We start from the raw sequence: 14,034 nt of genomic DNA, 5'->3' as shown, positions 1-14,034 counted from the left end.
TGGCACCTCCTAAATTAATGTCACAACTATGTGAATGGTCTGCAAACAAACATGCTATAAAAGTTTAGTAGTATTATGATGGAATTAATGAAAATAGTCCAGTAATGATTGAAGTGATGAATGCACAAATATGTGATTATACCAAATATCATTGATTGTGCATTTTTGATGAATTGTATGCTCCATGAATATGCATCAATAACATTGTTTGGTTAAAAAAAAGTTAAAACAATTAAACATTACAAGTTACAGGGCCCAGAGGATGAGAAGGAGAAAGGGAATTATTTTTTAGTGGGTGAGGGTTTTCTATTAGAGATGATTAAAACCTTTGGGTAATGGATATTGGTGATGACAGCACAATAAATGTGAATATCATTAATACCACTGTATTGTACACTTAACAGTGCTTAAAATGGAAAATTTGGATGATTTGTATATTAGTATAAACTATTTTAAAAATTCATTGAGATATTTATAAGGTAATGTTAATATGGCTTAAGAGGTTTTCTGGAAGCATGGTAAGTTCAGGAAATTAGTGAAAATAATTGAGAATGCTAAGGGGAGAATATGACAGAAAAACCAATAGTTGCAATTTTTTATTAGGCAAAATATTTTAAATAGAATTGAAGATATGGATATAGCACCAGGACAGAATATAAAATGGAGAAACAATCTGTGTTTAAGTGACTCTTCCATGCATTATCAAGCTGGTCTTGAAAAACAGTACAAGAATAATGACCTGTTTGACTAGTGGTGAAAGTAAATAATTTTGGAATATAGAATTGATGTTATCTAATTCATACTTGAGGCAAAATCTTTCCAAGTCTCAGAGGAAAAATTAAATAGTAAAATTAGCACATCTATTTTTCAAACCGTAGACTAGGGAGACCTGACCAAAAAGGCACACAGAATAAAAGAAATCACACCTAAATTTTACTTTAAGTGAAATTTCATGCTCTTTTTTACTTCAACATATGTTATAGAAAAATATTTAAAACAAGCAAGAACAAAATAAAATGAATTTTTAATGAGCAAGTTCTTGTTAATTCCAATAAGAAAAATATTCTTAAAAGGTGAAAAAGCCTGTACATGAATAGAAAAAATGGTCAAAATCCTGAAAGGCAAATCATCACACCCTCCAAGCTTGTGAGCAGTGAGCACTGTGCCTGCTGAGACTAGTGAATATGACTCCCAGGTGAAAAAATCTTATATATTTGCAAGTGCATATTACTGTCACATCGGGATTTAATTTCAGACAAAAATTAAAAAAAAAAAAAAAACAAATCTGTCAAGGTGTATATTTTCCTGAGGTGGTTTGAGTGCCCAGCAGAGTGTAAGAAGGGAAGCAGTTAGTGCCTCCTACTCTGTCAGACACAACACCACTCTGTCCCTCGGCATTAAAGTGTTCTTAAAACAAGATGGGACACATGAGAAAATCTGGCCTTCTACACCAGGAAATTCATGTCAAAATGTCCCTGAATGAAACAAGTTGAACTGCACTGAAAAACAGCAATCACCAGCCTCCTTCAGAATTAGGTGTGTACATCAAAGACATTGACAACAATGGGACAAATATGTTTTGAAAATTATGAAGAGGAAATAAGCAGGGAAGCATTGGAGGAGTATTAAAGAATGAAAGATAGGCAGACAAATATCCAGAAATGAAAAGAAAGAAAACTTAGTTGCAAAATTTTTCAAAGGAGAAAAAGGTCTCAAATTCCTAATCTTTCCATCCCCTGTCAAAATTTTGCTCAGCTTCTTGCAAATCATATGTATCTGGCACTTTCAAAAAAGCATTAACCCATTATTTTATTGTGTGAAACTCCTTATTCTCACGTGAGCAGAAACTATTTGCTGGAATCCCCGGAAATTTTTTAATCAATTTTATTGAAACGTGTTCCCTTGAAGTTTCATTTCATCAATTCATTAATTAGACCGTCAGATATAGATCTTGCAGTCACAGAAATCTACAAAGCAAAGTAATTTAAATGCCCACATGAATGAGAATGAAGCTGGAGCGGAAAATATCTCACAAATCATTCATCTCTTATCCCTAGACTGGCAGGCAGCTGGAGGATGCATGAAGGAACCCTGACAGGTGATGATACAGAGATATTTCAAACAGTAGTCAGATGCCTGTTTTAAGAAGTCTGTCCATGCATGGGGGACACAGGTATCTGGGGCATCTTGGTAAGATTATTAGCATCTATACTCATGGGGAAAGAAAAATGTGCAAACCATTGTTTGGGGAACAGACATATTTTCCTGTAACCACTTAGCAAAGCTCTAACACCAGTGGATTGCATTTCTAAAGAATATCACTTGATCCACTGCTTGTGGTGCAGAAGCAGAGGGAAAGGCAAGGAGGGTGTAGTTTTTTGGAGAGGTTGTCTCACTTGGATTCCAGCACTGGAAATGAACTAAAAGGAAGAAAAATATAATATTCATTCCCACAGAAAAATTTCCAGTAGAAACAGAAAAAATAAATTACATTCTGGGATGTGAATAGCAAGTGGGATGGAGAGGACAGGTAACGTGGAGTATGTTGATCAAGCCACCTGCAAATTCCCTAGGCAGTTTTCATTGTAATAATCAAGCAGAAAATGAGTTCAAAAGCACTTACCGCTTCATATAGACTTCCTTGTTGGGTTTGGTGCTCCCATCGTATGTTATAAATGTATAAAGGGGGAAAAAACCACCTATAATCAGATCTCCTTCCTTAAATACACTGGGTTTCATTCTGATGAAGCAGGCAGGATCAGTCAATCGCCATGCTGAGAGGGGAAGATAAAGGAGCAGGAAAATGAAAATAAATGGGTACATCACAGAAATGTCTCCCTGAATCAGAGCCAAAGCTTTAAGTCTGTGCACAGGATTTAGCAGACAGAGCTGAAATGGAGAATCTGTAGCCTGAAGTATATATATATATGTGTGTGTATATATATATACACACACACACACACACACACACACACACACACACATGGATGTTTGTGCTGGATATTATTATGACCTGGAAAGGGAAATCTAATTCCTGGAATGACGTCTTTTTATTCATCTTTTCCATATCCTCAAAGACAATAGGGGGAACTGGAACATATTTTGCCCTTGGGCTCTGCATCTGAGGTCCTGCACCCAGGTGGAAACCAATGGTTGAAAACATGTTTGGATTATCCTCTTCACCCATAGGTGCTATGATATCATCAAGTCCACGGATAATAAGGCTCCAGGGACAACCTTCTCTCCAGGCAATTTAGTCTAACCTTTGTCAGTGCAGCAGGTCTAGTCAATGAATTGGTGTTCATTGCATGAGAACAATGCTGTGTCATGAAGGACTCATGTTTGTCAAGATTTAGGCAAGAGCATCCTGGAATCATGCACTCCAGAGCCCATAAAGATGGGCAGCCTAAAACATGTAGGGCCCAGAGTAGCCACACAATACACCCGATATGGCAGACATAAGCCTTCATGCCATACAATGGATCACAGCCACCCACAAATCAATGTGTCACTGCCTGGATAAGCAACAGTCATGCTAAATTCAAATCTTGGAAATCAGTAGCTTAAGGACAATGTTAAAATAAATGTGCATTAGCATTATGATTCCTAAAATGTGACAACCTTCAGTCCTTATAAAGCATCCTAAACCCATAGGTTAGCAAGTTATATTGATTCATTCCTCCACCTCCAGATTGGTTTCCTCAGATATTTGTACTTTTGGGGAAACATGGCCTTACGTAAGAAACTCTTGTCTTTTCTTAACATAAGGCAGAGAAACATATCAGGAAAGCATCCCCTACACTCTACGACATCAAACATTGATGACACAGGCAATGATAGATTTCTATTACCACGATGTAAAAAGTAAAAGACTTAAGGCAACTGACTTGGAAGGGAATTTGAAGATGTGACCATCATGCAGGCCCATACCCTTACAAGGCAGGGATTTTAAGTTTTGGGAATACCGCACAAATTTATGGTCTACCACACTCAAGCTTGCCTCCTCTGACTAGAGGTAGTAATGATCCCTAAGCCTACGGATAGTAGAGCTGACAAAGCCCTAGAAACAAACAGACAACCTAAACAGACAACAAGGACTTATTCCTTATACATTCCAGGTAGGAGTGAAGGACACATATCACTGTGCTCCAGTGTGGCCTTTTTCTAGTCATAGAGGCTGGTAAGTTCTTTGCAATATTTGAGGATATGTAGGGATGGACATTATGACCAAGATTGCATTTATGTTTGTTGTCCAAGAGTTCAAAATTGGAAGAAAGAGCTATCAAAAGGAAAATGCAATCATATCCAGGTGAACCTTCCCTGGTAATATTGAGGAGCAATGTCTCCTTTTCCAATACATGATGGACAGAAGAAGACCTACCATGTAATCACATTTTTCTCTTCTTAAATCCTGGCTTTGTGGCTGAAATTTCACTTACACTACTTTGCCAAGAAGAACTTGTTGCTTGGTTCTAGATAATCTAAAGGATGCTTATGTGGAAGAGAGTGGTATCAGTGATTGAGACTCCAAGCATTGACAAGTGACTGTGGAAAAAGTTTATGAATATGGAGCAAGGCATTTTTTTTAGAAAAGTGATAGCTCTAGAATCTGAAAGGAAGATAAGAACCTTGAAATCTTCTGAATCAGGTTTAAATAGAGTTTTCAGTGTGTGAGCTTGGAGTTATTTTTTACTTTATTTTTAAGAAGTTTTAGATTATAGAAATGTTAGAGCAGAAACATGGAGGGTATCCATGTGCCCTTCTACCGCCCCCATTCATATTTTCCAATATCAATAGCATCTTTCATTAGTATGGAGCAGTTATGCCAATTGGTGAATTCATACAGAAGCATTGCTACAAACCACAGTCTATAGTTTGCAATATGGTTTTCAATTTGCACCATACAATTTTGTGAATTTTGACATTTATAATGGTTTGTATCTGTCTTTGAAAATTCATGCAGAACAATTTCAATTTCCTCAAACTTGGGGAGACAAATGCAAGCACATACAGCAAGTCTCAATAAATTTAGATATATTGAAATTACACAAAGCACTTTTTCTGACTACTGTGAAATGAAGCTGGAAATCAAAAAGGGTCGAGAACATAATTAGAAAAATTATATGGAAGTTAAACACACGCTTACACAATCAGTTTGACTTGGAGGAACTCAGCAGATAAATAGTAACTACCACAAATGAAAATGAGAAAAAACATAGAATGTATTGGTTGCAGCTAAATTAGTGCTAAGAAGGCAGCTCATTGCCTTAAATAAGTACATTAAAAAATAAACAGCCAAAAACAAAACCTTAACTACACAGCTTGAGGAAGTAGAAAAAGAACAACTATCAAATCCCAAAGCATGCAGACAGAAAGAAATAATGAATAAAGCAGAATTAAATGAAATTGAGATTAAGAAAAATTAGAAAGAATAAAGAAAATGAAAAATGATTCTTTGAAAAAAATTATAAAATTGAAAATCCCTTAGGTAGGATAGGAAAGAAAAAAAGGGAGTTGATGCAAATAAATAAAATCAGAAATGAGAGAGTGTATATCACCACTGATCCCAAAGAAACAGAGTATTATAAGAGGATATATTGAAAAAAAATTATGCCATTAATATGGACTATTTAGATGAAGGGTACAGATTTCTAGAAAGGCACATCAAACTACATTGATGAAAGAAGAAATTCAAGAAATTCAAGAACTGAGCAGTCCAATCACCAGCAATGTGATTGAAAGAGTGATAAAATTCTGTCTATCAAGAAAATCACAGGACCAGATGGAAGGATGGGCAAACTATATCAATCATTCCAGAAAGAAGTAATACTTATCCTGCCTAAAATTTTTCAAGTTTTGAGAAGAGGGAACATTACCCGACTCAGTCTATGATCACATGACCATCTCAACAGATGCAGAAAAGACATTTAACAACACACAGCCTCCTTCTTGATAAAACCACCTCAAAAGATAGGATTAGATGGAAACTTCCTCACCATGATAAGGAGCCTATAAGAAAACCCCATAGCTATCATCATACCCTATGATGAAAGGCTGTAGGCTTCCTCTCTATGATCTGAAAACAAGACAAAAATGCCACTGTCCCACTCATGGTTACCATTGCATTAGAAGTACTTCCTTGAGCACTTAGACAAGAAAAACAAATAAATGGCATCCAGTTTTGGAAAAGACAAACTTTCATTAATTGCAGATGCAATGATTCTATATGTTGAAAGCCAAAAAAAAAAAAAAATCTGCAGCATAGCCACTAGAGATGATTAAACAGTGCAGTAAAGTGGCAGCATATATGAGCAAGAGGCAAAAATCAGTTTTTCTGTGCAACAGTAATGAGAAACCTGAAGATGAAATTTTAAAAATTCTATTTCCAATAGCAATTAAAAGAATTAAATATCTAGGAATAAACTTAAGCAAGATGTAAAGAACTTGTAGGCATAAATTACACAGCATCCCTACAGCAAGTGAAATAGGACCTAAACAAATGAAAGCATATTTCATATTGACTGATTGGAAGACTAAATATAATTAAGATGTCAGTCATTTCCAAATTGACTTATAGATTTAACCCAATTCCAATAAATTTCCAACAACTTATAAACAGACTTGGAGAAGCAAATTATCAAATATATTTGGAAGTGTAAGGGGCCCCAAATAGCCAAAAAATTTTAAAAGAAAAATAAATTGGATGATGTTACTTGAACTTAAAATACAATACAAAATTACAGTTGTCAAACTTCATGGTAGGCAAGCACCGGCTGGTGATGCAATTAGGAAAAGACCTTGAATAAAGGGTCAACTCAGACAAGAGGAATATCTCAACCTACAGGTAATGTCAGGTGTTAAAATCTGCTTTTTGACCTTGAATAAAAAGGGGAGCATGAAAGGACAAATGAGATTATATGTCTATGAGTCGGGAGGTCATCAAAGGAGCCACACATATGCACCCCTCAGCAGAATCCCAGAGACAGCCAAAGTAGATAGAACCCAGGTACTGGTTCTCCTGAGGACTACAGAGACCTATTGCTTCTATGGTCATGGCAGATGGCTCTGGAGTTCAGTGCCATGTGAGATGGCCCTAATTTGGAGTTTGTGTTCCAGAGTTTGATGGAGTTGGACTCAGATGTAACCTTTCTATGCATGCTTTTTCTGTCACTTTCACTGAACCTGTGGTTGGTGCTGGGTTTGATGTATACTCAGGAGACATGAATCTCTGGACTGTCCATGTGGCAGCTGGACCCTGAGGCTCAGCAGACTTTCAACTCCTATCATCCCGTTCCTGGACTTACCCTGGTCAGCTAACAGGGAGGTGAAGTAGGTCAGCCACCACACCAGGGAGCTGAGAGTGCCTACAACTGCAAGCAGGAGAATTGCATCTGTCAACCATGTGGAATCTAAGCCCCCTTTCGATATAGAAGTGGAGTGTACACAACCATCCCATTGTCCACAGGATGGAGGAATAGAGTGTGGATTAGAATGAACTTACTGATATTCTACAATGGAACTATTGTGATCAGTAATGGAAGAAATTGAAGAATTGATGTGCAGAAAGTGACCACGGTAGCTGCTGAGTGTAGGGAAGGGGAAGAAGAAATATGAAGTGGGGGAAATTTCAAGACCTGGAGTTGTCCTGGGTCATACTGCTGGAACAGATACCAGACATTTTATGTCCTTCCATGGCCCACTGGGTGGACTGGGGAGAATGTAAGCTGCAAAGTGGTGCAGCAGTGTTCCAAAATGTATTCACCTAATGCAATGAATGTGCCACACAATGTTGAAAGAGGTTGTTGATGTGAGAGGAGTGGGATGAGGGGGGTGGGAGTATATGCAGACCTCCTATATTTTTTAATGAAATGTTTATGATAACAGAGAAAAAAATAAATGCAAAAGGAAAAAGAGTAAATTCATGTTAAGTAAATCATCCATGTAGAGCAGAATAGGAACAGACTGAAAAAGAAACTTGAGCCTCAAAAGTTCACTTAATTAGATTTGTTAATGTATAGTCATGATGGTAACACAACTTTGTGAATATAATCAACATTCATAAATTATATAACTGAATGTGGAGTAATAGGGGAAATATTGGTAGTATATATGTTGCTAAAATACAAATTAAAGGTAAGCAATGATAAGACTGTGCACTATAGTGAACCGTAAAGGAATCTATGGGTTATAATTAATAGTACAATTATATTATTCATAATTGCTAAAAGATGGAAACAATGTAAGTGTCCATCAACTGATGAATGGATAAACAAAATGTAATATATTCATACATTGGGTTATTATTCCGCTGTACCAAGAAATCAATTGGATAAGCACATGACAACAAGCAGGAACTTTCAGAATATTAGGTTGAACAAATTCAGACACAAAAGGAAGAATATTTTATGGTCTCACTGATATGATCTAAATACAATGAGTTGACTTCTGGAGTGGAACTGTGAAGTATAGGTTGGTGGCAGATGGAATGTGGGATGTATGTAGAATGTTTAATCAGGTAAAATATAAATAGGTGGTAATGGTGGCAATTGATGGCTACAAATAATGAATGTAAGAAACACTGATTTGTGGAATGAATGTGGCTGAAACAAGTAGTCAAGTGAAATTATCGTTATATGGAGGACAGCTGGAGGATGATATTGGGAATGTATAAAAATGATTTTGGAAGGAGATGAGAATTGTGGTTAATAATATAAAAGGAGGAATGGACTTCTACACATTTTTAAGAATGTGCTGATACAATCGGAACATACAAATAATATATTATATGGAATATACTTAAGAACACAACTGTAATATTTTTGAAGCAACAGCAAAGTTGGTACTATATTTTCTTTTTACAGATCTGAAATTAGGATTTATTGAAATACTTACACGGTTCATTGCTCATTACATGAAGGTATATTCTAGAGCTGACATTTTGTACACATTTACATACATTTTAAAACAATGACTGTAGACTATTTAATCACCCACTCCTCTATTGGCTAACCACTTTATTAGCAAATATTCTCTTTACCACCTTCCTTTTCTGTTTACCAGGAAAGATAGAAAAGTTCTTTGCTCTCTTTCACCTTGGCACATATTTAACTGAGGAGAATTTTACTTGGCTCCCCCGTTCCTGTTTCTATCTCTGGCACATTATAAATGATAGGAATACCAATTACCCTGTACCTGGGCACACCCTGTCATCTTTTGCTATGATATTAGAGTAGCACCTTAAAGTTTACAAAACACTTTCAGTTACAACATATGAGCTTTACCTCAAAATGTGTGGTGATTTAGCCTGAAAAATGCTTTTATCTTCCTTTCAAAGATAGGAAGGTTGAAGAGCAGGGGAAGTGAGTGTTTTGCCCGAGATGACACTGAAGTTGGTACTATATTAATGCTAAAGGTTAAAAAAAGAATCAGAAATCTGGTTTTGTGAGCTATGAATATGATTAGCATTTTTTCTAATTTTTTTTCATTAATAAGGAGTGACTAGGCCGTTTAATCTCCGTTCATCTGTGTATCTTCCTGAACTCTAGAGGAACATCTGAGTTAGTAGTTGGAATTAGATGAGCTCAAAGTTCCTGGAATGAGCATTATAGGAACAATGTTTCCATAAATCGTTGAGCTGTGTTTTTCTGTTTTTTTAATTTTTTAAATTTATTTTTTTCTTTATTTTTTTAATATTACATTAGAAAAATACGAGGTCCCCATATACCCCACCCCCCTGACCCCACTCCTCCCCCCAAAACAACAATCTCCTCCATCATCATGAGACATTAATTGCATTTGGTGAATACATCTCTGAGCACGGCTGCACCTCATGGTCAATGGTCCAAACCATAGCCCACACTCTCCCACAGCCCACCCAGTGGGCCGTGGGAGGACATACAATGTCCGGTAACTGTCCCTGCAGCCTCACCCAGGACAACTCCAAGTCCCACAAATTCCCCCACATCTCATCTCATCCTCCCACTCCCTACCCCCAGCAGCCACCATGGCCACTTTCTCCACACCAATGCCACAGTTTCTTCAATTACTAATCACAACAGTTCATGAATAGAATATCAGTAAGTCCACTCTAATTCATACTCTATTCCTACATCCTGTGGACCTTGGAATGGTGTCTCCACTCCACATCTATATCAAGAGTGGGCTTAGATCCCCATGGATGCTGCATGCAATCCTCCTGCTTTCAGTTGTAGGCACTCTTGGCTCCCTGTGTGATGGTTGACCTTCTTCACCTCCTTGTTAGCTGAGTGGGGTAAGTCCAATCAACCAGAGTGTAGGAGTTACAAGTCTGTTGAGGCTCAGTGCCTGGCTATCACATGGTCAGTCCAGAGATTCAGGAACCCTGGGTATACATTAAACCCCAGCATGAACTACAATTCTGGTAAAAGTAACAGGAGAGACTTGTGGACAAAAATCACCTCTGAGTCCAGTTCCATCACACAGAAACACAAACTCCAAAGTAGGGCCAAATGACATGACACTGAACTCCATCTTCCATGACAAAAGCATCTGTGGGTCTCTGGAGCCCTCAGAAGAACCAATGCTTAGGGTTGTATCTATTTTATCTGTCTCTGAGAATCTGCTGAGGTGTGCATAAGGGCAACTCCTCTGATAACCTCCCAGCTCTTTTTGGAGACTCATGGCCATGTAAACTCATTTATCCTGAAAGAAGTTGATGTGGGATGAGTGGCGGGTGTGGGGAGTGGGGCATCTGGAAGCCCCTTATATTTTTTAATGTTACATTTTGTTAGATCTATTTATCTTTTAAAAAGATAAAAAATTTAAAAAATAGAAGTAAATAAATATATAAATATCACCAAAAATTTATAAAAATGTAGACTATAATGTAAACCATTATGTAACCAAAATTTTATGAGTGTGCAGTCTAAAATGTATACAATAATGCAAACAATATTGAAACTATGATTATTATCTGTGTTTCAATATCTGTACATCAGTCGCATCAAATGTAACATTCACATGTATAAAGATCATTTCTCGGGAAGGGGGAAATGGGTTTGATATTGAGCCCGTGGGAGTCCCCTATGGTCTATATATGGCTTTACTGTGACCTAAAACTTTTTTGAAGACACACACAAAAAAATGGAGACACTGAGGAAGAAACGGAAGAGATTGCCTTGCCACTGTACATACAGGGCAAAACCTATTACAGTGATGAAAGGGAAAACATCAAAAATTTTCTTATAATATTTTTCATTCTTTTATTATTCCAGTTCATTTTTTACTTTATTTTAGTTTTTCTAAATTGTTATATATTCTAATTCTAATCTTTAACCTATCATTACCATTGCATTTTCCTCTTAATTGAATTTGGCAAGATATTAGGCTTCATTTTTTTAAGAAGTTTTGGATTACAGGGGTTTTCAACTCTGTCACGGGAGGAGCACAGATGGGGCATGTCCTTGATGGGGATGCATGTGTTGGAGGGAATTTTCCAAGGCATGCATATAGGATATGTAGATATGTTTGGATGTTGATGGGTTATGACATAAGAGGTAGAGTTTCACAGGACAACTAAGGGAGTGCTGAGGTCCCATTCTGGGAATCTCTGTTGCACTCCCCAATGGAGGAGCAGCAATCCCCCAAGTACAAGGGCAAAGAGCAGTGAAAAAGAAAGTTTCAGTGATGGGTCCTTGATACTGATGATTATGCTTATGAGTCTGTGCTTGAAATTGTTGATGTAGGAGGAGTGGGAGTGTGGAGAGGAGGGTATATGATAACCTCTTATATTTTTTATTGTAACATTATATGCTTTACATGTGTCTTTAAAAAATGATAATAAAAAATATTTCTAAATTTCAACTAGGCCTAGGGTTGCGAGGTGTGTAAGAGTTTCCTCCTGAGAGCCTCCATTTTGCTCAAATGTGGCCACTGTCTAAGCAAAAAATCAGCATGTTAATGCAATACATTTCCCCCAGCATGGGTCATGACTACTGGTGATGAGCCTCCCTGGGACTGAGGGATTACTGTCAATCATTACCTAATGATGAAAGTTGAAAACAACTTGAATAAAAATGGTAAAGGCAAATGAGTTATATTGCTAAGAGACCTCAAAATAAATTAGGAGGTCATCAAAGGATTTGCTTATGCATGTCTCAGTAGGATCCCAGAGAAACTGAATGGAGATATAACCCCAGGAAGTGGTTCCCCCGAAGGCTGCAGAGACAACCAAGTCCTAGGGTAATGGCAGATAGCCTTGGAGTTCCGTGCCGTGCTATTGGACACTATTTTGGAATTTGTGGACATGAATAGGACATGTGCCAGCTGGACCCTGACCCTCAGCAGAGCTGCAACACTGACTCTCTGCTTCATTGGACTTACCCAGGTCAGCTAACAGGGAGGGGAGGATGGACAACCAGCACACCAGTGACCCAATGTGTCTACAACTGCAAGCAGGAGAATCACATCCATCAACCATGTGGGGTCTAAGCCCACTCTCAATTTAGAGGTGGAGTGGACATCACCCTCCCTCAGTCTACAGGATGGAGGAATAAATGTGGATTAGAGTGGACTTATTGGTATTCTATGCTAGAATCACTGTGACTATAGCAATGGAAGAATTTGTATCATTTATGTGGAGACGAGGGCCACAGGAGGTGCTGAAGGCAGGGAGAGTGAAGAAGAGTTTTGATATTGGGGTATTTTCGGGTCTTGGAATTGTCCTCAATGATATTGCAGGGACAGACACGGGGATTATATATATATATCCTTAACCCACTGAATGGGCCTGGGGGGGGGGGTGTAAATTGCAATGTAACTAATAATTCATGTGGTGTATCAGTGCTCCAAAATGAATTCATCAAATGAAATGAAAGTGCCACCCTAAAGAAAGAGGTCATTTTTTTTGAGGCTGGGAGGTGGGGATTGGGGTACATGGGAACCTCTTAAATTTATATCTAGAATGGGATTAGGTATAGTACTTAATACTAATTAATGTACTATCCAATTCATAAGTTTCTCTTTGAGGTGCAATTAACAAGTATATGTTTCAGGTTTGCAATACCTTACATCTTATATCTCCATGGGATCAGGCAATAATGCCAGTTATGTTTAACTTCTACTCACAGTACTGTGGTGATCATTGTTCCACTTGGTATGTCCTTCACAGAGCCAACAAGTTGCACCATCATTGACCTTAGGGAGAAGCTAGGAAGGTAGGTTCCTGTATTCCACCTGCCTGGTGTGTAGCACCCTTCAGTACTATGAAACAATGCCAATCTGGAGGTGATATCCATTGTACATTTGTCTGTACTGAGCCATCACTGGCTGCTGCAGGAGTTTGAAACTGCAATGTAGTCTCCATTGACTTTAGGAGCACAACCAGAGATGTAGTAGATGATTTTATTACTTTAGGGATCAGTGAATAACTTAACCAAAAACTCAAATGGAGAGGAAACCTGCAGTGTATCAAGGGAGTTTTTTGAAAGCACAAGAAAATTTGACAATGCTGAAGTTCATCTCTTGATTTTTATACTTTTTAAAAACTTTGTATACAATGCATTACATATCAAGTGAAGATTTAATACTTTGATTTTTACCTTTACACTTCTACCATGAAGACATTATTTAGCAGGTATTTTATTTTAGCAGTAGAGGAAAAACTACTCCTTTCTTAAAAAAAAAAAAAAGAAAACAAGATTTCCAATGGAATCAAGGAAACTTTTTTAATACCACCACTTGAATAAGCAATCAAGGTGACATCCAGACAGATTTTACTGCTATGAAGTTACTTTTTGCTGTTTCTAGCTAATAATGGCTCTTAGAAATGGGCATTTAAATGCTTCAGTTTAGAAGAGGCTTTTTCAAATTCCTTATACTTAACCACAACTAGCAATTAAATAAATTCCACTTGTGATTTATACATTAAATCCACTCCCAAGACAGTATTGACATTTAAAGGCTTGTAATTAGGTGACCTTTCACCATTACTCAATTTTTAACAGGTAAACCCCAAATCTGATTTCCAAGACACAAGTAAACTGACAATGTTAAACA

General features: G+C 37.4%; 1 pseudogene; it reads right to left on the bottom strand.

Annotated features, from left to right (window-relative positions):
• Positions 1-14,034, bottom strand: part of LOC131276826 (vomeronasal type-2 receptor 116-like) — a 57,939-nt pseudogene that overhangs the window by 19,245 nt on the left and 24,660 nt on the right.

The sequence above is a fragment of the Dasypus novemcinctus genome, chromosome 30 (assembly GCF_030445035.2).
Source record: "Dasypus novemcinctus isolate mDasNov1 chromosome 30, mDasNov1.1.hap2, whole genome shotgun sequence".
NCBI classification, from domain to species: Eukaryota; Metazoa; Chordata; class Mammalia; order Cingulata; family Dasypodidae; genus Dasypus; species Dasypus novemcinctus.
The sequence above is the reverse complement of the archived record's forward strand: the minus strand, read 5'-3'. Positions and strand labels throughout refer to the sequence as shown.